Raw genomic sequence first — 24956 nt, 5'->3', positions numbered from 1 at the left:
CCCTGTTAGCACATTTACCAGGAACGTTAGCTGCATCACCTCCCTGGCAATTCCATGCCGTGCTCGAAGCGTCAGCCATTGCTTGGTGACAGTGTGCTTCGATGAGAAGTGGACAGATGATGCATCTCTCTCGCCGTCAGTTATAGGCGGGAATCATACTTAATGTAGTTTTCTGCAAGCGTCAGCGGAGCGTCAGACATCTCTGTCTGGTCTTCTCCCTTCATGCATCCACCAAGTCCACTCCTGGCAGTCTCCAGTAAAAGCCCCCTGTGCTGAAGCGAAAACTGCCGCCGTTTCTATAGATACAGAGTGCCATTGCTTACTGGGAACAGTTAAGGAACCATAGTACAATATCTTGTTGTGAAACTGTCTACTTTTCTCACTTGTGGCCGAGAAAACTGAAACCCTCTCACCTTGGGCTGGAAGAATTAAAGATCATGACTGGGATTACATACATTGACTCGTGAAGTAATACAAAATTATTTCACTCTTCATTGTATTTGTTTCTGTACAAAATGTGCGTTCTATTGCTATATTTCTATGTGTAGGTAAAAATTGGGTATTGAAAGAAAATTCCCGTGAACAGGGGCGTGAAGATATGGTTCCGCTTTTACAGCATTTACACATAGCAGCGTCATGGATCTACGAGAATTTTGCTTGTATGTGTAAGGTTAACATATTTAAGCATAGAACTGAAGTCACAACAATTTTCACCTTTTGAAGACGCTTGTGGTTACCCATATGTCAATTCCCATCTCGTGATTGGCACACATTTTTAAAAATTGCCCGTCCTTTGTGGGGATCGAACCCACGACCTTTGGATTAGAAGTCCAACGCGCTATCCTCTGCGCCAAAGGGACGCTGTGCAAGTGATGGTCTCAGATGTAAGAGATTCTGCAAGACATGACCCGTGCTACATGTCTCGCGTTACTTTTCTGATAGGCTTACTTTCATATTTCTCTGAAGCAATTACATCAAAGACTCATTATTTATGTAACAGACACGATACATCGCTCCGAATCGCTCTGTTTACCATGGCTCTACTGATTGAAACACCTGCGTATTGACAGAGTTGCTCTGTACAATCGTAGTAACACAGTCCTGCTATTAGATTCGCTCACGTGCGCTGCTTACAGATAAATGGGAATTGCGCTCTTTAGAACAGCACCCACTCACAAAGTGGTAAACGACACACTGGAAACACTGTACGATTAGTCACATTTTTTGACTTTGGTTGACTGCTGTGTCACAGCCGGTCCCCATCATATGTATACACTCCAACGGACGTGTGTCCCCTGTTAGCACATTTACCAGGAACGTTAGCTGCATCACCTCCCTGGCAATTCCATGCCGTGCTCGAAGCGTCAGCCATTGCTTGGTGACAGTGTGCTTCGATGAGAAGTGGACAGATGATGCATCTCTCTCGCCGTCAGTTATAGGCGGGAATCATACTTAATGTAGTTTTCTGCAAGCGTCAGCGGAGCGTCAGACATCTCTGTCTGGTCTTCTCCCTTCATGCATCCACCAAGTCCACTCCTGGCAGTCTCCAGTAAAAGCCCCCTGTGCTGAAGCGAAAACTGCCGCCGTTTCTATAGATACAGAGTGCCATTGCTTACTGGGAACAGTTAAGGAACCATAGTACAATATCTTGTTGTGAAACTGTCTACTTTTCTCACTTGTGGCCGAGAAAACTGAAACCCTCTCACCTTGGGCTGGAAGAATTAAAGATCATGACTGGGATTACATACATTGACTCGTGAAGTAATACAAAATTATTTCACTCTTCATTGTATTTGTTTCTGTACAAAATGTGCGTTCTATTGCTATATTTCTATGTGTAGGTAAAAATTGGGTATTGAAAGAAAATTCCCGTGAACAGGGGCGTGAAGATATGGTTCCGCTTTTACAGCATTTACACATAGCAGCGTCATGGATCTACGAGAATTTTGCTTGTATGTGTAAGGTTAACATATTTAAGCATAGAACTGAAGTCACAACAATTTTCACCTTTTGAAGACGCTTGTGGTTACCCATATGTCAATTCCCATCTCGTGATTGGCACACATTTTTAAAAATTGCCCGTCCCTTGTGGGGATCGAACCCACGACCTTTGGATTAGAAGTCCAACGCGCTATCCTCTGCGCCAAAGGGACGCTGTGCAAGTGATGGTCTCAGATGTAAGAGATTCTGCAAGACATGACCCGTGCTACATGTCTCGCGTTACTTTTCTGATAGGCTTACTTTCATATTTCTCTGAAGCAATTACATCAAAGACTCATTATTTATGTAACAGACACGATACATCGCTCCGAATCGCTCTGTTTACCATGGCTCTACTGATTGAAACACCTGCGTATTGACAGAGTTGCTCTGTACAATCGTAGTAACACAGTCCTGCTATTAGATTCGCTCACGTGCGCTGCTTACAGATAAATGGGAATTGCGCTCTTTAGAACAGCACCCACTCACAAAGTGGTAAACGACACACTGGGAACACTGTACGATTAGTCACATTTTTTGACTTTGGTTGACTGCTGTGTCACAGCCGGTCCCCATCATATGTATACACTCCAACGGACGTGTGTGCCCTGTTAGCACATTTACCAGGAACGTTAGCTGCATCACCTCCCTGGCAATTCCATGCCGTGCTCGAAGCGTCAGCCATTGCTTGGTGACAGTGTGCTTCGATGAGAAGTGGACAGATGATGCATCTCTCTCGCCGTCAGTTATAGGCGGGAATCATACTTAATGTAGTTTTCTGCAAGCGTCAGCGGAGCGTCAGACATCTCTGTCTGGTCTTCTCCCTTCATGCATCCACCAAGTCCACTCCTGGCAGTCTCCAGTAAAAGCCCCCTGTGCTGAAGCGAAAATTGCCGCCGTTTCTATAGATACAGAGTGCCATTGCTTACTGGGAACAGTTAAGGAACCATAGTACAATATCTTGTTGTGAAACTGTCTACTTTTCTCACTTGTGGCCGAGAAAACTGAAACCCTCTCACCTTGGGCTGGAAGAATTAAAGATCATGACTGGGATTACATACATTGACTCGTGAAGTAATACAAAATTATTTCACTCTTCATTGTATTTGTTTCTGTACAAAATGTGCGTTCTATTGCTATATTTCTATGTGTAGGTAAAAATTGGGTATTGAAAGAAAATTCCCGTGAACAGGGGCGTGAAGATATGGTTCCGCTTTTACAGCATTTACACATAGCAGCGTCATGGATCTACGAGAATTTTGCTTGTATGTGTAAGGTTAACATATTTAAGCATAGAACTGAAGTCACAACAATTTTCACCTTTTGAAGACGCTTGTGGTTACCCATATGTCAATTCCCATCTCGTGATTGGCACACATTTTTAAAAATTGCCCGTCCCTTGTGGGGATCGAACCCACAACCTTTGGATTAGAAGTCCAACGCGCTATCCTCTGCGCCAAAGGGACGCTGTGCAAGTGATGGTCTCAGATGTAAGAGATTCTGCAAGACATGACCCGTGCTACATGTCTCGCGTTACTTTTCTGATAGGCTTACTTTCATATTTCTCTGAAGCAATTACATCAAAGACTCATTATTTATGTAACAGACACGATACATCGCTCCGAATCGCTCTGTTTACCATGGCTCTACTGATTGAAACACCTGCGTATTGACAGAGTTGCTCTGTACAATCTTAGTAACACAGTCCTGCTATTAGATTCGCTCACGTGCGCTGCTTACAGATAAATGGGAATTGCGCTCTTTAGAACAGCATCCACTCACAAAGTGGTAAACGACACACTGGGAACACTGTACGATTAGTCACATTTTTTGACTTTGGTTGACTGCTGTGTCACAGCCGGTCCCCATCATATGTATACACTCCAACGGACGTGTGTGCCCTGTTAGCACATTTACCAGGAACGTTAGCTGCATCACCTCCCTGGCAATTCCATGCCGTGCTCGAAGCGTCAGCCATTGCTTGGTGACAGTGTGCTTCGATGAGAAGTGGACAGATGATGCATCTCTCTCGCCGTCAGTTATAGGCGGGAATCATACTTAATGTAGTTTTCTGCAAGCGTCAGCGGAGCGTCAGACATCTCTGTCTGGTCTTCTCCCTTCATGCATCCACCAAGTCCACTCCTGGCAGTCTCCAGTAAAAGCCCCCTGTGCTGAAGCGAAAATTGCCGCCGTTTCTATAGATACAGAGTGCCATTGCTTACTGGGAACAGTTAAGGAACCATAGTACAATATCTTGTTGTGAAACTGTCTACTTTTCTCACTTGTGGCCGAGAAAACTGAAACCCTCTCACCTTGGGCTGGAAGAATTAAAGATCATGACTGGGATTACATACATTGACTCGTGAAGTAATACAAAATTATTTCACTCTTCATTGTATTTGTTTCTGTACAAAATGTGCGTTCTATTGCTATATTTCTATGTGTAGGTAAAAATTGGGTATTGAAAGAAAATTCCCGTGAACAGGGGCGTGAAGATATGGTTCCGCTTTTACAGCATTTACACATAGCAGCGTCATGGATCTACGAGAATTTTGCTTGTATGTGTAAGGTTAACATATTTAAGCATAGAACTGAAGTCACAACAATTTTCACCTTTTGAAGACGCTTGTGGTTACCCATATGTCAATTCCCATCTCGTGATTGGCACACATTTTTAAAAATTGCCCGTCCCTTGTGGGGATCGAACCCACGACCTTTGGATTAGAAGTCCAACGCGCTATCCTCTGCGCCAAAGGGACGCTGTGCAAGTGATGGTCTCAGATGTAAGAGATTCTGCAAGACATGACCCGTGCTACATGTCTCGCGTTACTTTTCTGATAGGCTTACTTTCATATTTCTCTGAAGCAATTACATCAAAGACTCATTATTTATGTAACAGACACGATACATCGCTCCGAATCGCTCTGTTTACCATGGCTCTACTGATTGAAACACCTGCGTATTGACAGAGTTGCTCTGTACAATCGTAGTAACACAGTCCTGCTATTAGATTCGCTCACGTGCGCTGCTTACAGATAAATGGGAATTGCGCTCTTTAGAACAGCATCCACTCACAAAGTGGTAAACGACACACTGGGAACACTGTACGATTAGTCACATTTTTTGACTTTGGTTGACTGCTGTGTCACAGCCGGTCCCCATCATATGTATACACTCCAACGGACGTGTGTGCCCTGTTAGCACATTTACCAGGAACGTTAGCTGCATCACCTCCCTGGCAATTCCATGCCGTGCTCGAAGCGTCAGCCATTGCTTGGTGACAGTGTGCTTCGATGAGAAGTGGACAGATGATGCATCTCTCTCGCCGTCAGTTATAGGCGGGAATCATACTTAATGTAGTTTTCTGCAAGCGTCAGCGGAGCGTCAGACATCTCTGTCTGGTCTTCTCCCTTCATGCATCCACCAAGTCCACTCCTGGCAGTCTCCAGTAAAAGCCCCCTGTGCTGAAGCGAAAATTGCCGCCGTTTCTATAGATACAGAGTGCCATTGCTTACTGGGAACAGTTAAGGAACCATAGTACAATATCTTGTTGTGAAACTGTCTACTTTTCTCACTTGTGGCCGAGAAAACTGAAACCCTCTCACCTTGGGCTGGAAGAATTAAAGATCATGACTGGGATTACATACATTGACTCGTGAAGTAATACAAAATTATTTCACTCTTCATTGTATTTGTTTCTGTACAAAATGTGCGTTCTATTGCTATATTTCTATGTGTAGGTAAAAATTGGGTATTGAAAGAAAATTCCCGTGAACAGGGGCGTGAAGATATGGTTCCGCTTTTACAGCATTTACACATAGCAGCGTCATGGATCTACGAGAATTTTGCTTGTATGTGTAAGGTTAACATATTTAAGCATAGAACTGAAGTCACAACAATTTTCACCTTTTGAAGACGCTTGTGGTTACCCATATGTCAATTCCCATCTCGTGATTGGCACACATTTTTAAAAATTGCCCGTCCCTTGTGGGGATCGAACCCACGACCTTTGGATTAGAAGTCCAACGCGCTATCCTCTGCGCCAAAGGGACGCTGTGCAAGTGATGGTCTCAGATGTAAGAGATTCTGCAAGACATGACCCGTGCTACATGTCTCGCGTTACTTTTCTGATAGGCTTACTTTCATATTTCTCTGAAGCAATTACATCAAAGACTCATTATTTATGTAACAGACACGATACATCGCTCCGAATCGCTCTGTTTACCATGGCTCTACTGATTGAAACACCTGCGTATTGACAGAGTTGCTCTGTACAATCGTAGTAACACAGTCCTGCTATTAGATTCGCTCACGTGCGCTGCTTACAGATAAATGGGAATTGCGCTCTTTAGAACAGCATCCACTCACAAAGTGGTAAACGACACACTGGGAACACTGTACGATTAGTCACATTTTTTGACTTTGGTTGACTGCTGTGTCACAGCCGGTCCCCATCATATGTATACACTCCAACGGACGTGTGTGCCCTGTTAGCACATTTACCAGGAACGTTAGCTGCATCACCTCCCTGGCAATTCCATGCCGTGCTCGAAGCGTCAGCCATTGCTTGGTGACAGTGTGCTTCGATGAGAAGTGGACAGATGATGCATCTCTCTCGCCGTCAGTTATAGGCGGGAATCATACTTAATGTAGTTTTCTGCAAGCGTCAGCGGAGCGTCAGACATCTCTGTCTGGTCTTCTCCCTTCATGCATCCACCAAGTCCACTCCTGGCAGTCTCCAGTAAAAGCCCCCTGTGCTGAAGCGAAAATTGCCGCCGTTTCTATAGATACAGAGTGCCATTGCTTACTGGGAACAGTTAAGGAACCATAGTACAATATCTTGTTGTGAAACTGTCTACTTTTCTCACTTGTGGCCGAGAAAACTGAAACCCTCTCACCTTGGGCTGGAAGAATTAAAGATCATGACTGGGATTACATACATTGACTCGTGAAGTAATACAAAATTATTTCACTCTTCATTGTATTTGTTTCTGTACAAAATGTGCGTTCTATTGCTATATTTCTATGTGTAGGTAAAAATTGGGTATTGAAAGAAAATTCCCGTGAACAGGGGCGTGAAGATATGGTTCCGCTTTTACAGCATTTACACATAGCAGCGTCATGGATCTACGAGAATTTTGCTTGTATGTGTAAGGTTAACATATTTAAGCATAGAACTGAAGTCACAACAATTTTCACCTTTTGAAGACGCTTGTGGTTACCCATATGTCAATTCCCATCTCGTGATTGGCACACATTTTTAAAAATTGCCCGTCCCTTGTGGGGATCGAACCCACAACCTTTGGATTAGAAGTCCAACGCGCTATCCTCTGCGCCAAAGGGACGCTGTGCAAGTGATGGTCTCAGATGTAAGAGATTCTGCAAGACATGACCCGTGCTACATGTCTCGCGTTACTTTTCTGATAGGCTTACTTTCATATTTCTCTGAAGCAATTACATCAAAGACTCATTATTTATGTAACAGACACGATACATCGCTCCGAATCGCTCTGTTTACCATGGCTCTACTGATTGAAACACCTGCGTATTGACAGAGTTGCTCTGTACAATCGTAGTAACACAGTCCTGCTATTAGATTCGCTCACGTGCGCTGCTTACAGATAAATGGGAATTGCGCTCTTTAGAACAGCATCCACTCACAAAGTGGTAAACGACACACTGGGAACACTGTACGATTAGTCACATTTTTTGACTTTGGTTGACTGCTGTGTCACAGCCGGTCCCCATCATATGTATACACTCCAACGGACGTGTGTGCCCTGTTAGCACATTTACCAGGAACGTTAGCTGCATCACCTCCCTGGCAATTCCATGCCGTGCTCGAAGCGTCAGCCATTGCTTGGTGACAGTGTGCTTCGATGAGAAGTGGACAGATGATGCATCTCTCTCGCCGTCAGTTATAGGCGGGAATCATACTTAATGTAGTTTTCTGCAAGCGTCAGCGGAGCGTCAGACATCTCTGTCTGGTCTTCTCCCTTCATGCATCCACCAAGTCCACTCCTGGCAGTCTCCAGTAAAAGCCCCCTGTGCTGAAGCGAAAATTGCCGCCGTTTCTATAGATACAGAGTGCCATTGCTTACTGGGAACAGTTAAGGAACCATAGTACAATATCTTGTTGTGAAACTGTCTACTTTTCTCACTTGTGGCCGAGAAAACTGAAACCCTCTCACCTTGGGCTGGAAGAATTAAAGATCATGACTGGGATTACATACATTGACTCGTGAAGTAATACAAAATTATTTCACTCTTCATTGTATTTGTTTCTGTACAAAATGTGCGTTCTATTGCTATATTTCTATGTGTAGGTAAAAATTGGGTATTGAAAGAAAATTCCCGTGAACAGGGGCGTGAAGATATGGTTCCGCTTTTACAGCATTTACACATAGCAGCGTCATGGATCTACGAGAATTTTGCTTGTATGTGTAAGGTTAACATATTTAAGCATAGAACTGAAGTCACAACAATTTTCACCTTTTGAAGACGCTTGTGGTTACCCATATGTCAATTCCCATCTCGTGATTGGCACACATTTTTAAAAATTGCCCGTCCCTTGTGGGGATCGAACCCACGACCTTTGGATTAGAAGTCCAACGCGCTATCCTCTGCGCCAAAGGGACGCTGTGCAAGTGATGGTCTCAGATGTAAGAGATTCTGCAAGACATGACCCGTGCTACATGTCTCGCGTTACTTTTCTGATAGGCTTACTTTCATATTTCTCTGAAGCAATTACATCAAAGACTCATTATTTATGTAACAGACACGATACATCGCTCCGAATCGCTCTGTTTACCATGGCTCTACTGATTGAAACACCTGCGTATTGACAGAGTTGCTCTGTACAATCGTAGTAACACAGTCCTGCTATTAGATTCGCTCACGTGCACTGCTTACAGATAAATGGGAATTGCGCTCTTTAGAACAGCATCCACTCACAAAGTGGTAAACGACACACTGGGAACACTGTACGATTAGTCACATTTTTTGACTTTGGTTGACTGCTGTGTCACAGCCGGTCCCCATCATATGTATACACTCCAACGGACGTGTGTGCCCTGTTAGCACATTTACCAGGAACGTTAGCTGCATCACCTCCCTGGCAATTCCATGCCGTGCTCGAAGCGTCAGCCATTGCTTGGTGACAGTGTGCTTCGATGAGAAGTGGACAGATGATGCATCTCTCTCGCCGTCAGTTATAGGCGGGAATCATACTTAATGTAGTTTTCTGCAAGCGTCAGCGGAGCGTCAGACATCTCTGTCTGGTCTTCTCCCTTCATGCATCCACCAAGTCCACTCCTGGCAGTCTCCAGTAAAAGCCCCCTGTGCTGAAGCGAAAATTGCCGCCGTTTCTATAGATACAGAGTGCCATTGCTTACTGGGAACAGTTAAGGAACCATAGTACAATATCTTGTTGTGAAACTGTCTACTTTTCTCACTTGTGGCCGAGAAAACTGAAACCCTCTCACCTTGGGCTGGAAGAATTAAAGATCATGACTGGGATTACATACATTGACTCGTGAAGTAATACAAAATTATTTCACTCTTCATTGTATTTGTTTCTGTACAAAATGTGCGTTCTATTGCTATATTTCTATGTGTAGGTAAAAATTGGGTATTGAAAGAAAATTCCCGTGAACAGGGGCGTGAAGATATGGTTCCGCTTTTACAGCATTTACACATAGCAGCGTCATGGATCTACGAGAATTTTGCTTGTATGTGTAAGGTTAACATATTTAAGCATAGAACTGAAGTCACAACAATTTTCACCTTTTGAAGACGCTTGTGGTTACCCATATGTCAATTCCCATCTCGTGATTGGCACACATTTTTAAAAATTGCCCGTCCCTTGTGGGGATCGAACCCACGACCTTTGGATTAGAAGTCCAACGCGCTATCCTCTGCGCCAAAGGGACGCTGTGCAAGTGATGGTCTCAGATGTAAGAGATTCTGCAAGACATGACCCGTGCTACATGTCTCGCGTTACTTTTCTGATAGGCTTACTTTCATATTTCTCTGAAGCAATTACATCAAAGACTCATTATTTATGTAACAGACACGATACATCGCTCCGAATCGCTCTGTTTACCATGGCTCTACTGATTGAAACACCTGCGTATTGACAGAGTTGCTCTGTACAGTCGTAGTAACACAGTCCTGCTATTAGATTCGCTCACGTGCGCTGCTTACAGATAAATGGGAATTGCGCTCTTTAGAACAGCATCCACTCACAAAGTGGTAAACGACACACTGGGAACACTGTACGATTAGTCACATTTTTTGACTTTGGTTGACTGCTGTGTCACAGCCGGTCCCCATCATATGTATACACTCCAACGGACGTGTGTGCCCTGTTAGCACATTTACCAGGAACGTTAGCTGCATCACCTCCCTGGCAATTCCATGCCGTGCTCGAAGCGTCAGCCATTGCTTGGTGACAGTGTGCTTCGATGAGAAGTGGACAGATGATGCATCTCTCTCGCCGTCAGTTATAGGCGGGAATCATACTTAATGTAGTTTTCTGCAAGCGTCAGCGGAGCGTCAGACATCTCTGTCTGGTCTTCTCCCTTCATGCATCCACCAAGTCCACTCCTGGCAGTCTCCAGTAAAAGCCCCCTGTGCTGAAGCGAAAATTGCCGCCGTTTCTATAGATACAGAGTGCCATTGCTTACTGGGAACAGTTAAGGAACCATAGTACAATATCTTGTTGTGAAACTGTCTACTTTTCTCACTTGTGGCCGAGAAAACTGAAACCCTCTCACCTTGGGCTGGAAGAATTAAAGATCATGACTGGGATTACATACATTGACTCGTGAAGTAATACAAAATTATTTCACTCTTCATTGTATTTGTTTCTGTACAAAATGTGCGTTCTATTGCTATATTTCTATGTGTAGGTAAAAATTGAGTATTGAAAGAAAATTCCCGTGAACAGGGGCGTGAAGATATGGTTCCGCTTTTACAGCATTTACACATAGCAGCGTCATGGATCTACGAGAATTTTGCTTGTATGTGTAAGGTTAACATATTTAAGCATAGAACTGAAGTCACAACAATTTTCACCTTTTGAAGACGCTTGTGGTTACCCATATGTCAATTCCCATCTCGTGATTGGCACACATTTTTAAAAATTGCCCGTCCCTTGTGGGGATCGAACCCACGACCTTTGGATTAGAAGTCCAACGCGCTATCCTCTGCGCCAAAGGGACGCTGTGCAAGTGATGGTCTCAGATGTAAGAGATTCTGCAAGACATGACCCGTGCTACATGTCTCGCGTTACTTTTCTGATAGGCTTACTTTCATATTTCTCTGAAGCAATTACATCAAAGACTCATTATTTATGTAACAGACACGATACATCGCTCCGAATCGCTCTGTTTACCATGGCTCTACTGATTGAAACACCTGCGTATTGACAGAGTTGCTCTGTACAATCGTAGTAACACAGTCCTGCTATTAGATTCGCTCACGTGCGCTGCTTACAGATAAATGGGAATTGCGCTCTTTAGAACAGCATCCACTCACAAAGTGGTAAACGACACACTGGGAACACTGTACGATTAGTCACATTTTTTGACTTTGGTTGACTGCTGTGTCACAGCCGGTCCCCATCATATGTATACACTCCAACGGACGTGTGTGCCCTGTTAGCACATTTACCAGGAACGTTAGCTGCATCACCTCCCTGGCAATTCCATGCCGTGCTCGAAGCGTCAGCCATTGCTTGGTGACAGTGTGCTTCGATGAGAAGTGGACAGATGATGCATCTCTCTCGCCGTCAGTTATAGGCGGGAATCATACTTAATGTAGTTTTCTGCAAGCGTCAGCGGAGCGTCAGACATCTCTGTCTGGTCTTCTCCCTTCATGCATCCACCAAGTCCACTCCTGGCAGTCTCCAGTAAAAGCCCCCTGTGCTGAAGCGAAAATTGCCGCCGTTTCTATAGATACAGAGTGCCATTGCTTACTGGGAACAGTTAAGGAACCATAGTACAATATCTTGTTGTGAAACTGTCTACTTTTCTCACTTGTGGCCGAGAAAACTGAAACCCTCTCACCTTGGGCTGGAAGAATTAAAGATCATGACTGGGATTACATACATTGACTCGTGAAGTAATACAAAATTATTTCACTCTTCATTGTATTTGTTTCTGTACAAAATGTGCGTTCTATTGCTATATTTCTATGTGTAGGTAAAAATTGGGTATTGAAAGAAAATTCCCGTGAACAGGGGCGTGAAGATATGGTTCCGCTTTTACAGCATTTACACATAGCAGCGTCATGGATCTACGAGAATTTTGCTTGTATGTGTAAGGTTAACATATTTAAGCATAGAACTGAAGTCACAACAATTTTCACCTTTTGAAGACGCTTGTGGTTACCCATATGTCAATTCCCATCTCGTGATTGGCACACATTTTTAAAAATTGCCCGTCCCTTGTGGGGATCGAACCCACGACCTTTGGATTAGAAGTCCAACGCGCTATCCTCTGCGCCAAAGGGACGCTGTGCAAGTGATGGTCTCAGATGTAAGAGATTCTGCAAGACATGACCCGTGCTACATGTCTCGCGTTACTTTTCTGATAGGCTTACTTTCATATTTCTCTGAAGCAATTACATCAAAGACTCATTATTTATGTAACAGACACGATACATCGCTCCGAATCGCTCTGTTTACCATGGCTCTACTGATTGAAACACCTGCGTATTGACAGAGTTGCTCTGTACAATCGTAGTAACACAGTCCTGCTATTAGATTCGCTCACGTGCACTGCTTACAGATAAATGGGAATTGCGCTCTTTAGAACAGCATCCACTCACAAAGTGGTAAACGACACACTGGGAACACTGTACGATTAGTCACATTTTTTGACTTTGGTTGACTGCTGTGTCACAGCCGGTCCCCATCATATGTATACACTCCAACGGACGTGTGTGCCCTGTTAGCACATTTACCAGGAACGTTAGCTGCATCACCTCCCTGGCAATTCCATGCCGTGCTCGAAGCGTCAGCCATTGCTTGGTGACAGTGTGCTTCGATGAGAAGTGGACAGATGATGCATCTCTCTCGCCGTCAGTTATAGGCGGGAATCATACTTAATGTAGTTTTCTGCAAGCGTCAGCGGAGCGTCAGACATCTCTGTCTGGTCTTCTCCCTTCATGCATCCACCAAGTCCACTCCTGGCAGTCTCCAGTAAAAGCCCCCTGTGCTGAAGCGAAAATTGCCGCCGTTTCTATAGATACAGAGTGCCATTGCTTACTGGGAACAGTTAAGGAACCATAGTACAATATCTTGTTGTGAAACTGTCTACTTTTCTCACTTGTGGCCGAGAAAACTGAAACCCTCTCACCTTGGGCTGGAAGAATTAAAGATCATGACTGGGATTACATACATTGACTCGTGAAGTAATACAAAATTATTTCACTCTTCATTGTATTTGTTTCTGTACAAAATGTGCGTTCTATTGCTATATTTCTATGTGTAGGTAAAAATTGGGTATTGAAAGAAAATTCCCGTGAACAGGGGCGTGAAGATATGGTTCCGCTTTTACAGCATTTACACATAGCAGCGTCATGGATCTACGAGAATTTTGCTTGTATGTGTAAGGTTAACATATTTAAGCATAGAACTGAAGTCACAACAATTTTCACCTTTTGAAGACGCTTGTGGTTACCCATATGTCAATTCCCATCTCGTGATTGGCACACATTTTTAAAAATTGCCCGTCCCTTGTGGGGATCGAACCCACGACCTTTGGATTAGAAGTCCAACGCGCTATCCTCTGCGCCAAAGGGACGCTGTGCAAGTGATGGTCTCAGATGTAAGAGATTCTGCAAGACATGACCCGTGCTACATGTCTCGCGTTACTTTTCTGATAGGCTTACTTTCATATTTCTCTGAAGCAATTACATCAAAGACTCATTATTTATGTAACAGACACGATACATCGCTCCGAATCGCTCTGTTTACCATGGCTCTACTGATTGAAACACCTGCGTATTGACAGAGTTGCTCTGTACAGTCGTAGTAACACAGTCCTGCTATTAGATTCGCTCACGTGCGCTGCTTACAGATAAATGGGAATTGCGCTCTTTAGAACAGCATCCACTCACAAAGTGGTAAACGACACACTGGGAACACTGTACGATTAGTCACATTTTTTGACTTTGGTTGACTGCTGTGTCACAGCCGGTCCCCATCATATGTATACACTCCAACGGACGTGTGTGCCCTGTTAGCACATTTACCAGGAACGTTAGCTGCATCACCTCCCTGGCAATTCCATGCCGTGCTCGAAGCGTCAGCCATTGCTTGGTGACAGTGTGCTTCGATGAGAAGTGGACAGATGATGCATCTCTCTCGCCGTCAGTTATAGGCGGGAATCATACTTAATGTAGTTTTCTGCAAGCGTCAGCGGAGCGTCAGACATCTCTGTCTGGTCTTCTCCCTTCATGCATCCACCAAGTCCACTCCTGGCAGTCTCCAGTAAAAGCCCCCTGTGCTGAAGCGAAAATTGCCGCCGTTTCTATAGATACAGAGTGCCATTGCTTACTGGGAACAGTTAAGGAACCATAGTACAATATCTTGTTGTGAAACTGTCTACTTTTCTCACTTGTGGCCGAGAAAACTGAAACCCTCTCACCTTGGGCTGGAAGAATTAAAGATCATGACTGGGATTACATACATTGACTCGTGAAGTAATACAAAATTATTTCACTCTTCATTGTATTTGTTTCTGTACAAAATGTGCGTTCTATTGCTATATTTCTATGTGTAGGTAAAAATTGGGTATTGAAAGAAAATTCCCGTGAACAGGGGCGTGAAGATATGGTTCCGCTTTTACAGCATTTACACATAGCAGCGTCATGGATCTACGAGAATTTTGCTTGTATGTGTAAGGTTAACATATTTAAGCATAGAACTGAAGTCACAACAATTTTCACCTTTTGAAGACGCTTGTGGTTACCCATATGTCAATTCCCATCTCGTGATTGGCACTCATTTTTAAAAATTGCCCGTCCCTTGTGGGGATCGAACCCACGACCTTTGGATTAGAAGTCCAACGCGCTATCCTCTGCGCCAAAGGGACGCTGTGCAAGTGATGGTCTCAGATGTAAGAGATTCTGCAAGACATGACCCGTGCTACATGTCTCGCGTTACTTTTCTGATAGGCTTACTTTCATATTTCTCTGAAGCAATTACATCAAAGACTCATTATTTATGTAACAGACACGATACATCGCTCCGAATCGCTCTGTTTACCATGGCTCTACTGATTGAAACACCTGCGTATTGACAGAGTTGCTCTGTACAATCGTAGTAACACAGTCCTGCTATTAGATTCGCTCACGTGCGCTGCTTACAGATAAATGGGAATTGCGCTCTTTAGAACAGCATCCACTCACAAAGTGGTAAACGACACACTGGGAACACTGTACGATTAGTCACATTTTTTGACTTTGGTTGACTGCTGTGTCACAGCCGGTCCCCATCATATGTATACACTCCAACGGACGTGTGTGCCCTGTTAGCACATTTACCAGGAACGTTAGCTGCATCACCTCCCTGGCAATTCCATGCCGTGCTCGAAGCGTCAGCCATTGCTTGGTGACAGTGTGCTTCGATGAGAAGTGGACAGATGATGCATCTCTCTCGCCGTCAGTTATAGGCGGGAATCATACTTAATGTAGTTTTCTGCAAGCGTCAGCGGAGCGTCAGACATCTCTGTCTGGTCTTCTCCCTTCATGCATCCACCAAGTCCACTCCTGGCAGTCTCCAGTAAAAGCCCCCTGTGCTGAAGCGAAAATTGCCGCCGTTTCTATAGATACAGAGTGCCATTGCTTACTGGGAACAGTTAAGGAACCATAGTACAATATCTTGTTGTGAAACTGTCTACTTTTCTCACTTGTGGCCGAGAAAACTGAAACCCTCTCACCTTGGGCTGGAAGAATTAAAGATCATGACTGGGATTACATACATTGACTCGTGAAGTAATACAAAATTATTTCACTCTTCATTGTATTTGTTTCTGTACAAAATGTGCGTTCTATTGCTATATTTCTATGTGTAGGTAAAAATTGGGTATTGAAAGAAAATTCCCGTGAACAGGGGCGTGAAGATATGGTTCCGCTTTTACAGCATTTACACATAGCAGCGTCATGGATCTACGAGAATTTTGCTTGTATGTGTAAGGTTAACATATTTAAGCATAGAACTGAAGTCACAACAATTTTCACCTTTTGAAGACGCTTGTGGTTACCCATATGTCAATTCCCATCTCGTGATTGGCACACATTTTTAAAAATTGCCCGTCCCTTGTGGGGATCGAACCCACGACCTTTGGATTAGAAGTCCAACGCGCTATCCTCTGCGCCAAAGGGACGCTGTGCAAGTGATGGTCTCAGATGTAAGAGATTCTGCAAGACATGACCCGTGCTACATGTCTCGCGTTACTTTTCTGATAGGCTTACTTTCATATTTCTCTGAAGCAATTACATCAAAGACTCATTATTTATGTAACAGACACGATACATCGCTCCGAATCGCTCTGTTTACCATGGCTCTACTGATTGAAACACCTGCGTATTGACAGAGTTGCTCTGTACAATCGTAGTAACACAGTCCTGCTATTAGATTCGCTCACGTGCGCTGCTTACAGATAAATGGGAATTGCGCTCTTTAGAACAGCATCCACTCACAAAGTGGTAAACGACACACTGGGAACACTGTACGATTAGTCACATTTTTTGACTTTGGTTGACTGCTGTGTCACAGCCGGTCCCCATCATATGTATACACTCCAACGGACGTGTGTGCCCTGTTAGCACATTTACCAGGAACGTTAGCTGCATCACCTCCCTGGCAATTCCATGCCGTGCTCGAAGCGTCAGCCATTGCTTGGTGACAGTGTGCTTCGATGAGAAGTGGACAGATGATGCATCTCTCTCGCCGTCAGTTATAGGCGGGAATCATACTTAATGTAGTTTTCTGCAAGCGTCAGCGGAGCGTCAGACATCTCTGTCTGGTCTTCCCCCTTCATGCATCCACCAAGTCCACTCCTGGCAGTCTCCAGTAAAAGCCCCCTGTGCTGAAGCGAAAATTGCCGCCGTTTCTATAGATACAGAGTGCCATTGCTTACTGGGAACAGTTAAGGAACCATAGTACAATATCTTGTTGTGAAACTGTCTACTTTTCTCACTTGTGGCCGAGAAAACTGAAACCCTCTCACCTTGGGCTGGAAGAATTAAAGATCATGACTGGGATTACATACATTGACTCGTGAAGTAATACAAAATTATTTCACTCTTCATTGTATTTGTTTCTGTACAAAATGTGCGTTCTATTGCTATATTTCTATGTGTAGGTAAAAATTGGGTATTGAAAGAAAATTCCCGTGAACAGGGGCGTGAAGATATGGTTCCGCTTTTACAGCATTTACACATAGCAGCGTCATGGATCTACGAGAATTTTGCTTGTATGTGTAAGGTTAACATATTTAAGCATAGAACTGAAGTCACAACAATTTTCACCTTTTGAAGACGCTTGTGGTTACCCATATGTCAATTCCCATCTCGTGATTGGCACACATTTTTAAAAATTGCCCGTCCCTTGTGGGGATCGAACCCACGACCTTTGGATTAGAAGTCCAACGCGCTATCCTCTGCGCCAAAGGGACGCTGTGCAAGTGATGGTCTCAGATGTAAGAGATTCTGCAAGACATGACCCGTGCTACATGACTCGCGTTACTTTTCTGATAGGCTTACTTTCATATTTCTCTGAAGCAATTACATCAAAGACTCATTATTTATGTAACAGACACGATACATCGCTCCGAATCGCTCTGTTTACCATGGCTCTACTGATTGAAACACCTGCGTATTGACAGAGTTGCTCTGTACAATCGTAGTAACACAGTCCTGCTATTAGATTCGCTCACGTGCGCTGCTTACAGATAAATGGGAATTGCGCTCTTTAGAACAGCATCCACTCACAAAGTGGTAAACGACACACTGGGAACACTGTACGATTAGTCACATTTTTTGACTTTGGTTGACTGCTGTGTCACAGCCGGTCCCCATCATATGTATACACTCCAACGGACGTGTGTGCCCTGTTAGCACATTTACCAGGAACGTTAGCTGCATCACCTCCCTGGCAATTCCATGCCGTGCTCGAAGCGTCAGCCATTGCTTGGTGACAGTGTGCTTCGATGAGAAGTGGACAGATGATGCATCTCTCTCGCCGTCAGTTATAGGCGGGAATCATACTTAATGTAGTTTTCTGCAAGCGTCAGCGGAGCGTCAGACATCTCTGTCTGGTCTTCTCCCTTCATGCATCCACCAAGTCCACTCCTGGCAGTCTCCAGTAAAAGCCCCCTGTGCTGAAGCGAAAATTGCCGCCGTTTCTATAGATACAGAGTGCCATTGCTTACTGGGAACAGTTAAGGAACCATAGTACAATATCTTGTTGTGAAACTGTCTACTTTTCTCACTTGTGGCCGAGAAAACTGAAACCCTCTCTCCTTGGGCTGGAAGAATTAAAGATCATGACTGGGATTACATACATTGACTCGTGAAGTAATACAAAATTATTTCACTCTTCATTGTATTTGTTTCTGTACAAAATGTGCGTTCTATTGCTATATTTCTATGTGTAGGTAAAAATTGGGTATTGAAAGAAAATTCCCGTGAACAGGGGCGTGAAGATATGGTTCCGCTTTTACAGCATTTACACATAGCAGCGTCATGGATCTACGAGAATTTTGCTTGTATGTGTAAGGTTAACATATTTAAGCATAGAACTGAAGTCACAACAATTTTCACCTTTTGAAGACGCTTGTGGTTACCCATATGTCAATTCCCATCTCGTGATTGGCACACATTATTAAAAATTGCCCGATCCTTGTGGGGATCGAACCCACGACCTTTGGATTAGAAGTCCAACGCGCTATCCTCTTCGCCAAAGGGACGCTGTGCAAGTGATGGTCTCAGATGTAAGAGATTCTGCAAGACATGACCCGTGCTACATGTCTCGCGTTACTTTTCTGATAGGCTTACTTTCATATTTCTCTGAAGCAATTACATCAAAGACTCATTATTTATGTAACAGACACGATACATCGCTCCGAATCGCTCTGTTTACCATGGCTCTACTGATTGAAACACCTGCGTATTGACAGAGTTGCTCTGTACAATCGTAGTAACACAGTCCTGCTATTAGATTCGCTCACGTGCGCTGCTTACAGATAAATGGGAATTGCGCTCTTTAGAACAGCATCCACTCACAAAGTGGTAAACGACACACTGGGAACACTGTACGATTAGTCACATTTTTTGACTTTGGTTGACTGCTGTGTCACAGCCGGTCCCCATCATATGTATACACTCCAACGGACGTGTGTGCCCTGTTAGCACATTTACCAGGAACGTTAGCTGCATCACCTCCCTGGCAATTCCATGCCGTGCTCGAAGCGTCAGCCATTGCTTGGTGACAGTGTGCTTCGATGAGAAGTGGACAGATGATGCATCTCTCTCGCCGTCAGTTATAGGCGGGAATCATACTTAATGTAGTTTTCTGCAAGCGTCAGCGGAGCGTCAGACATCTCTGTCTGGTCTTCTCCCTTCATGCATCCACCAAGTCCACTCCTGGCAGTCTCCAGTAAAAGCCCCCTGTGCTGAAGCGAAAATTGCCGCCGTTTCTATAGATACAGAGTGCCATTGCTTACTGGGAACAGTTAAGGAACCATAGTACAATATCTTGTTGTGAAACTGTCTACTTTTCTCACTTGTGGCCGAGAAAACTGAAACCCTCTCACCTTGGGCTGGAAGAATTAAAGATCATGACTGGGATTACATACATTGACTCGTGAAGTAATACAAAATTATTTCACTCTTCATTGTATTTGTTTCTGTACAAAATGTGCGTTCTATTGCTATATTTCTATGTGTAGGTAAAAATTGGGTATTGAAAGAAAATTCCCGTGAACAGGGGCGTGAAGATATGGTTCCGCTTTTACAGCATTTACACATAGCAGCGTCATGGATCTACGAGAATTTTGCTTGTATGTGTAAGGTTAACATATTTAAGCATAGAACTGAAGTCACAACAATTTTCACCTTTTGAAGACGCTTGTGGTTACCCATATGTCAATTCCCATCTCGTGATTGGCACACATTTTTAAAAATTGCCCGTCCCTTGTGGGGATCGAACCCACGACCTTTGGATTAGAAGTCCAACGCGCTATCCTCTGCGCCAAAGGGACGCTGTGCAAGTGATGGTCTCAGATGTAAGAGATTCTGCAAGACATGACCCGTGCTACATGTCTCGCGTTACTTTTCTGATAGGCTTACTTTCATATTTCTCTGAAGCAATTACATCAAAGACTCATTATTTATGTAACAGACACGATACATCGCTCCGAATCGCTCTGTTTACCATGGCTCTACTGATTGAAACACCTGCGTATTGACAGAGTTGCTCTGTACAATCGTAGTAACACAGTCCTGCTATTAGATTCGCTCACGTGCGCTGCTTACAGATAAATGGGAATTGCGCTCTTTAGAACAGCATCCACTCACAAAGTGGTAAACGACACACTGGGAACACTGTACGATTAGTCACATTTTTTGACTTTGGTTGACTGCTGTGTCACAGCCGGTCCCCATCATATGTATACACTCCAACGGACGTGTGTGCCCTGTTAGCACATTTACCAGGAACGTTAGCTGCATCACCTCCCTGGCAATTCCATGCCGTGCTCGAAGCGTCAGCCATTGCTTGGTGACAGTGTGCTTCGATGAGAAGTGGACAGATGATGCATCTCTCTCGCCGTCACTTATAGGCGGGAATCATACTTAATGTAGTTTTCTGCAAGCGTCAGCGGAGTGTCAGACATCTCTGTCTGGTCTTCTCCCTTCATGCATCCACCAAGTCCACTCCTGGCAGTCTCCAGTAAAAGCCCCCTGTGCTGAAGCGAAAATTGCCGCCGTTTCTATAGATACAGAGTGCCATTGCTTACTGGGAACAGTTAAGGAACCATAGTACAATATCTTGTTGTGAAACTGTCTACTTTTCTCACTTGTGGCCGAGAAAACTGAAACCCTCTCACCTTGGGCTGGAAGAATTAAAGATCATGACTGGGATTACATACATTGACTCGTGAAGTAATACAAAATTATTTCACTCTTCATTGTATTTGTTTCTGTACAAAATGTGCGTTCTATTGCTATATTTCTATGTGTAGGTAAAAATTGGGTATTGAAAGAAAATTCCCGTGAACAGGGGCGTGAAGATATGGTTCCGCTTTTACAGCATTTACACATAGCAGCGTCATGGATCTACGAGAATTTTGCTTGTATGTGTAAGGTTAACATATTTAAGCATAGAACTGAAGTCACAACAATTTTCACCTTTTGAAGACGCTTGTGGTTACCCATATGTCAATTCCCATCTCGTGATTGGCACACATTTTTAAAAATTGCCCGTCCCTTGTGGGGATCGAACCCACGACCTTTGGATTAGAAGTCCAACGCGCTATCCTCTGCGCCAAAGGGACGCTGTGCAAGTGATGGTCTCAGATGTAAGAGATTCTGCAAGACATGACCCGTGCTACATGTCTCGCGTTACTTTTCTGATAGGCTTACTTTCATATTTCTCTGAAGCAATTACATCAAAGACTCATTATTTATGTAACAGACACGATACATCGCTCCGAATCGCTCTGTTTACCATGGCTCTACTGATTGAAACACCTGCGTATTGACAGAGTTGCTCTGTACAATCGTAGTAACACAGTCCTGCTATTAGATTCGCTCACGTGCGCTGCTTACAGATAAATGGGAATTGCGCTCTTTAGAACAGCATCCACTCACAAAGTGGTAAACGACACACTGGGAACACTGTACGATTAGTCACATTTTTTGACTTTGGTTGACTGCTGTGTCACAGCCGGTCCCCATCATATGTATACACTCCAACGGACGTGTGTGCCCTGTTAGCACATTTACCAGGAACGTTAGCTGCATCACCTCCCTGGCAATTCCATGCCGTGCTCGAAGCGTCAGCCATTGCTTGGTGACAGTGTGCTTCGATGAGAAGTGGACAGATGATGCATCTCTCTCGCCGTCAGTTATAGGCGGGAATCATACTTAATGTAGTTTTCTGCAAGCGTCAGCGGAGCGTCAGACATCTCTGTCTGGTCTTCTCCCTTCATGCATCCACCAAGTCCACTCCTGGCAGTCTCCAGTAAAAGCCCCCTGTGCTGAAGCGAAAATTGCCGCCGTTTCTATAGATACAGAGTGCCATTGCTTACTGGGAACAGTTGAGGAACCATAGTACAATATCTTGTTGTGAAACTGTCTACTTTTCTCACTTGTGGCCGAGAAAACTGAAACCCTCTCACCTTGGGCTGGAAGAATTAAAGATCATGACTGGGATTACATACATTGACTCGTGAAGTAATACAAAATTATTTCACTCTTCATTGTATTTGTTTCTGTACAAAATGTGCGTTCTATTGCTATATTTCTATGTGTAGGTAAAAATTGGGTATTGAAAGAAAATTCCCGTGAACAGGGGCGTGAAGATATGGTTCCGCTTTTACAGCATTTACACATAGCAGCGTCATGGATCTACGAGAATTTTGCTTGTATGTGTAAGGTTAACATATTTAAGCATAGAACTGAAGTCACAACAATTTTCACCTTTTGAAGACGCTTGTGGTTACCCATATGTCAATTCCCATCTCGTGATTGGCACACATTTTTAAAAATTGCCCGTCCCTTGTGGGGATTGAACCCACAACCTTTGGATTAGAAGTCCAACGCGCTATCCTCTGCGCCAAAGGGACGCTGTGCAAGTGATGGTCTCAGATGTAAGAGATTCTGCAAGACATGACCCGTGCTACATGTCTCGCGTTACTTTTCTGATAGGCTTACTTTCATATTTCTCTGAAGCAATTACATCAAAGACTCATTATTTATGTAACAGACACGATACATCGCTCCGAATCGCTCTGTTTACCATGGCTCTACTGATTGAAACACCTGCGTATTGACAGAGTTGCTCTGTACAATCGTAGTAACACAGTCCTGCTATTAGATTCGCTCACGTGCGCTGCTTACAGATAAATGGGAATTGCGCTCTTTAGAACAGCATCCACTCACAAAGTGGTAAACGACACACTGGGAACACTGTACGATTAGTCACATTTTTTGACTTTGGTTGACTGCTGTGTCACAGCCGGTCCCCATCATATGTATACACTCCAACGGACGTGTGTGCCCTGTTAGCACATTTACCAGGAACGTTAGCTGCATCACCTCCCTGGCAATTCCATGCCGTGCTCGAAGCGTCAGCCATTGCTTGGTGACAGTGTGCTTCGATGAGAAGTGGACAGATGATGCATCTCTCTCGCCGTCAGTTATAGGCGGGAATCATACTTAATGTAGTTTTCTGCAAGCGTCAGCGGAGCGTCAGACATCTCTGTCTGGTCTTCTCCCTTCATGCATCCACCAAGTCCACTCCTGGCAGTCTCCAGTAAAAGCCCCCTGTGCTGAAGCGAAAATTGCCGCCGTTTCTATAGATACAGAGTGCCATTGCTTACTGGGAACAGTTAAGGAACCATAGTACAATATCTTGTTGTGAAACTGTCTACTTTTCTCACTTGTGGCCGAGAAAACTGAAACCCTCTCACCTTGGGCTGGAAGAATTAAAGATCATGACTGGGATTACATACATTGACTCGTGAAGTAATACAAAATTATTTCACTCTTCATTGTATTTGTTTCTGTACAAAATGTGCGTTCTATTGCTATATTTCTATGTGTAGGTAAAAATTGGGTATTGAAAGAAAATTCCCGTGAACAGGGGCGTGAAGATATGGTTCCGCTTTTACAGCATTTACACATAGCAGCGTCATGGATCTACGAGAATTTTGCTTGTATGTGTAAGGTTAACATATTTAAGCATAGAACTGAAGTCACAACAATTTTCACCTTTTGAAGACGCTTGTGGTTACCCATATGTCAATTCCCATCTCGTGATTGGCACACATTTTTAAAAATTGCCCGTCCCTTGTGGGGATTGAACCCACGACCTTTGGATTAGAAGTCCAACGCGCTATCCTCTGCGCCAAAGGGACGCTGTGCAAGTGATGGTCTCAGATGTAAGAGATTCTGCAAGACATGACCCGTGCTACATGTCTCGCGTTACTTTTCTGATAGGCTTACTTTCATATTTCTCTGAAGCAATTACATCAAAGACTCATTATTTATGTAACAGACACGATACATCGCTCCGAATCGCTCTGTTTACCATGGCTCTACTGATTGAAACACCTGCGTATTGACAGAGTTGCTCTGTACAATCGTAGTAACACAGTCCTGCTATTAGATTCGCTCACGTGCGCTGCTTACAGATAAATGGGAATTGCGCTCTTTAGAACAGCATCCACTCACAAAGTGGTAAACGACACACTGGGAACACTGTACGATTAGTCACATTTTTTGACTTTGGTTGACTGCTGTGTCACAGCCGGTCCCCATCATATGTATACACTCCAACGGACGTGTGTGCCCTGTTAGCACATTTACCAGGAACGTTAGCTGCATCACCTCCCTGGCAATTCCATGCCGTGCTCGAAGCGTCAGCCATTGCTTGGTGACAGTGTGCTTCGATGAGAAGTGGACAGATGATGCATCTCTCTCGCCGTCAGTTATAGGCGGGAATCATACTTAATGTAGTTTTCTGCAAGCGTCAGCGGAGCGTCAGACATCTCTGTCTGGTCTTCTCCCTTCATGCATCCACCAAGTCCACTCCTGGCAGTCTCCAGTAAAAGCCCCCTGTGCTGAAGCGAAAATTGCCGCCGTTTCTATAGATACAGAGTGCCATTGCTTACTGGGAACAGTTAAGGAACCATAGTACAATATCTTGTTGTGAAACTGTCTACTTTTCTCACTTGTGG

The 24956-nt window shown here is 44.1% G+C and overlaps 19 non-coding genes across 19 annotated transcripts; all 19 read right to left on the bottom strand.

Moving 5' to 3' along the window:
* Window positions 1-787: 787 nt before the first annotated feature.
* On the bottom strand, window positions 788-860 carry Trnar-ucu (transfer RNA arginine (anticodon UCU)). The gene has a single exon. It is a non-coding gene; the product is annotated as a tRNA-Arg (tRNA).
* A 1220-nt stretch (window positions 861-2080) lies between these two features.
* On the bottom strand, window positions 2081-2153 carry Trnar-ucu (transfer RNA arginine (anticodon UCU)). The gene has a single exon. It is a non-coding gene; the product is annotated as a tRNA-Arg (tRNA).
* A 1220-nt stretch (window positions 2154-3373) lies between these two features.
* Window positions 3374-3446, bottom strand: Trnar-ucu (transfer RNA arginine (anticodon UCU)). The gene has a single exon. It is a non-coding gene; the product is annotated as a tRNA-Arg (tRNA).
* Window positions 3447-4666: 1220 nt separating this feature from the next.
* Window positions 4667-4739, bottom strand: Trnar-ucu (transfer RNA arginine (anticodon UCU)). The gene has a single exon. It is a non-coding gene; the product is annotated as a tRNA-Arg (tRNA).
* Window positions 4740-5959: 1220 nt separating this feature from the next.
* Trnar-ucu (transfer RNA arginine (anticodon UCU)) lies at window positions 5960-6032 on the bottom strand. Its single transcript has one exon. It is a non-coding gene; the product is annotated as a tRNA-Arg (tRNA).
* A 1220-nt stretch (window positions 6033-7252) lies between these two features.
* Window positions 7253-7325, bottom strand: Trnar-ucu (transfer RNA arginine (anticodon UCU)). Its single transcript has one exon. It is a non-coding gene; the product is annotated as a tRNA-Arg (tRNA).
* Window positions 7326-8545: 1220 nt separating this feature from the next.
* Window positions 8546-8618, bottom strand: Trnar-ucu (transfer RNA arginine (anticodon UCU)). The gene has a single exon. It is a non-coding gene; the product is annotated as a tRNA-Arg (tRNA).
* A 1220-nt stretch (window positions 8619-9838) lies between these two features.
* Trnar-ucu (transfer RNA arginine (anticodon UCU)) lies at window positions 9839-9911 on the bottom strand. Its single transcript has one exon. It is a non-coding gene; the product is annotated as a tRNA-Arg (tRNA).
* Window positions 9912-11131: 1220 nt separating this feature from the next.
* Trnar-ucu (transfer RNA arginine (anticodon UCU)) lies at window positions 11132-11204 on the bottom strand. The gene has a single exon. It is a non-coding gene; the product is annotated as a tRNA-Arg (tRNA).
* A 1220-nt stretch (window positions 11205-12424) lies between these two features.
* On the bottom strand, window positions 12425-12497 carry Trnar-ucu (transfer RNA arginine (anticodon UCU)). Its single transcript has one exon. It is a non-coding gene; the product is annotated as a tRNA-Arg (tRNA).
* Window positions 12498-13717: 1220 nt separating this feature from the next.
* Trnar-ucu (transfer RNA arginine (anticodon UCU)) lies at window positions 13718-13790 on the bottom strand. The gene has a single exon. It is a non-coding gene; the product is annotated as a tRNA-Arg (tRNA).
* Window positions 13791-15010: 1220 nt separating this feature from the next.
* Window positions 15011-15083, bottom strand: Trnar-ucu (transfer RNA arginine (anticodon UCU)). Its single transcript has one exon. It is a non-coding gene; the product is annotated as a tRNA-Arg (tRNA).
* A 1220-nt stretch (window positions 15084-16303) lies between these two features.
* Window positions 16304-16376, bottom strand: Trnar-ucu (transfer RNA arginine (anticodon UCU)). Its single transcript has one exon. It is a non-coding gene; the product is annotated as a tRNA-Arg (tRNA).
* Window positions 16377-17596: 1220 nt separating this feature from the next.
* On the bottom strand, window positions 17597-17669 carry Trnar-ucu (transfer RNA arginine (anticodon UCU)). Its single transcript has one exon. It is a non-coding gene; the product is annotated as a tRNA-Arg (tRNA).
* Window positions 17670-18889: 1220 nt separating this feature from the next.
* Window positions 18890-18962, bottom strand: Trnar-ucu (transfer RNA arginine (anticodon UCU)). The gene has a single exon. It is a non-coding gene; the product is annotated as a tRNA-Arg (tRNA).
* Window positions 18963-20182: 1220 nt separating this feature from the next.
* Window positions 20183-20255, bottom strand: Trnar-ucu (transfer RNA arginine (anticodon UCU)). The gene has a single exon. It is a non-coding gene; the product is annotated as a tRNA-Arg (tRNA).
* Window positions 20256-21475: 1220 nt separating this feature from the next.
* Window positions 21476-21548, bottom strand: Trnar-ucu (transfer RNA arginine (anticodon UCU)). Its single transcript has one exon. It is a non-coding gene; the product is annotated as a tRNA-Arg (tRNA).
* A 1220-nt stretch (window positions 21549-22768) lies between these two features.
* Trnar-ucu (transfer RNA arginine (anticodon UCU)) lies at window positions 22769-22841 on the bottom strand. Its single transcript has one exon. It is a non-coding gene; the product is annotated as a tRNA-Arg (tRNA).
* Window positions 22842-24061: 1220 nt separating this feature from the next.
* Trnar-ucu (transfer RNA arginine (anticodon UCU)) lies at window positions 24062-24134 on the bottom strand. The gene has a single exon. It is a non-coding gene; the product is annotated as a tRNA-Arg (tRNA).
* Window positions 24135-24956: the final 822 nt, after the last annotated feature.

The sequence above is a fragment of the Schistocerca cancellata genome, chromosome 1 (assembly GCF_023864275.1).
Source record: "Schistocerca cancellata isolate TAMUIC-IGC-003103 chromosome 1, iqSchCanc2.1, whole genome shotgun sequence".
Lineage (NCBI taxonomy): Eukaryota > Metazoa > Arthropoda > Insecta > Orthoptera > Acrididae > Schistocerca > Schistocerca cancellata.
Note: the sequence above shows the minus strand (reverse complement) of the source record. Positions and strands in the feature narration are given on the sequence as shown.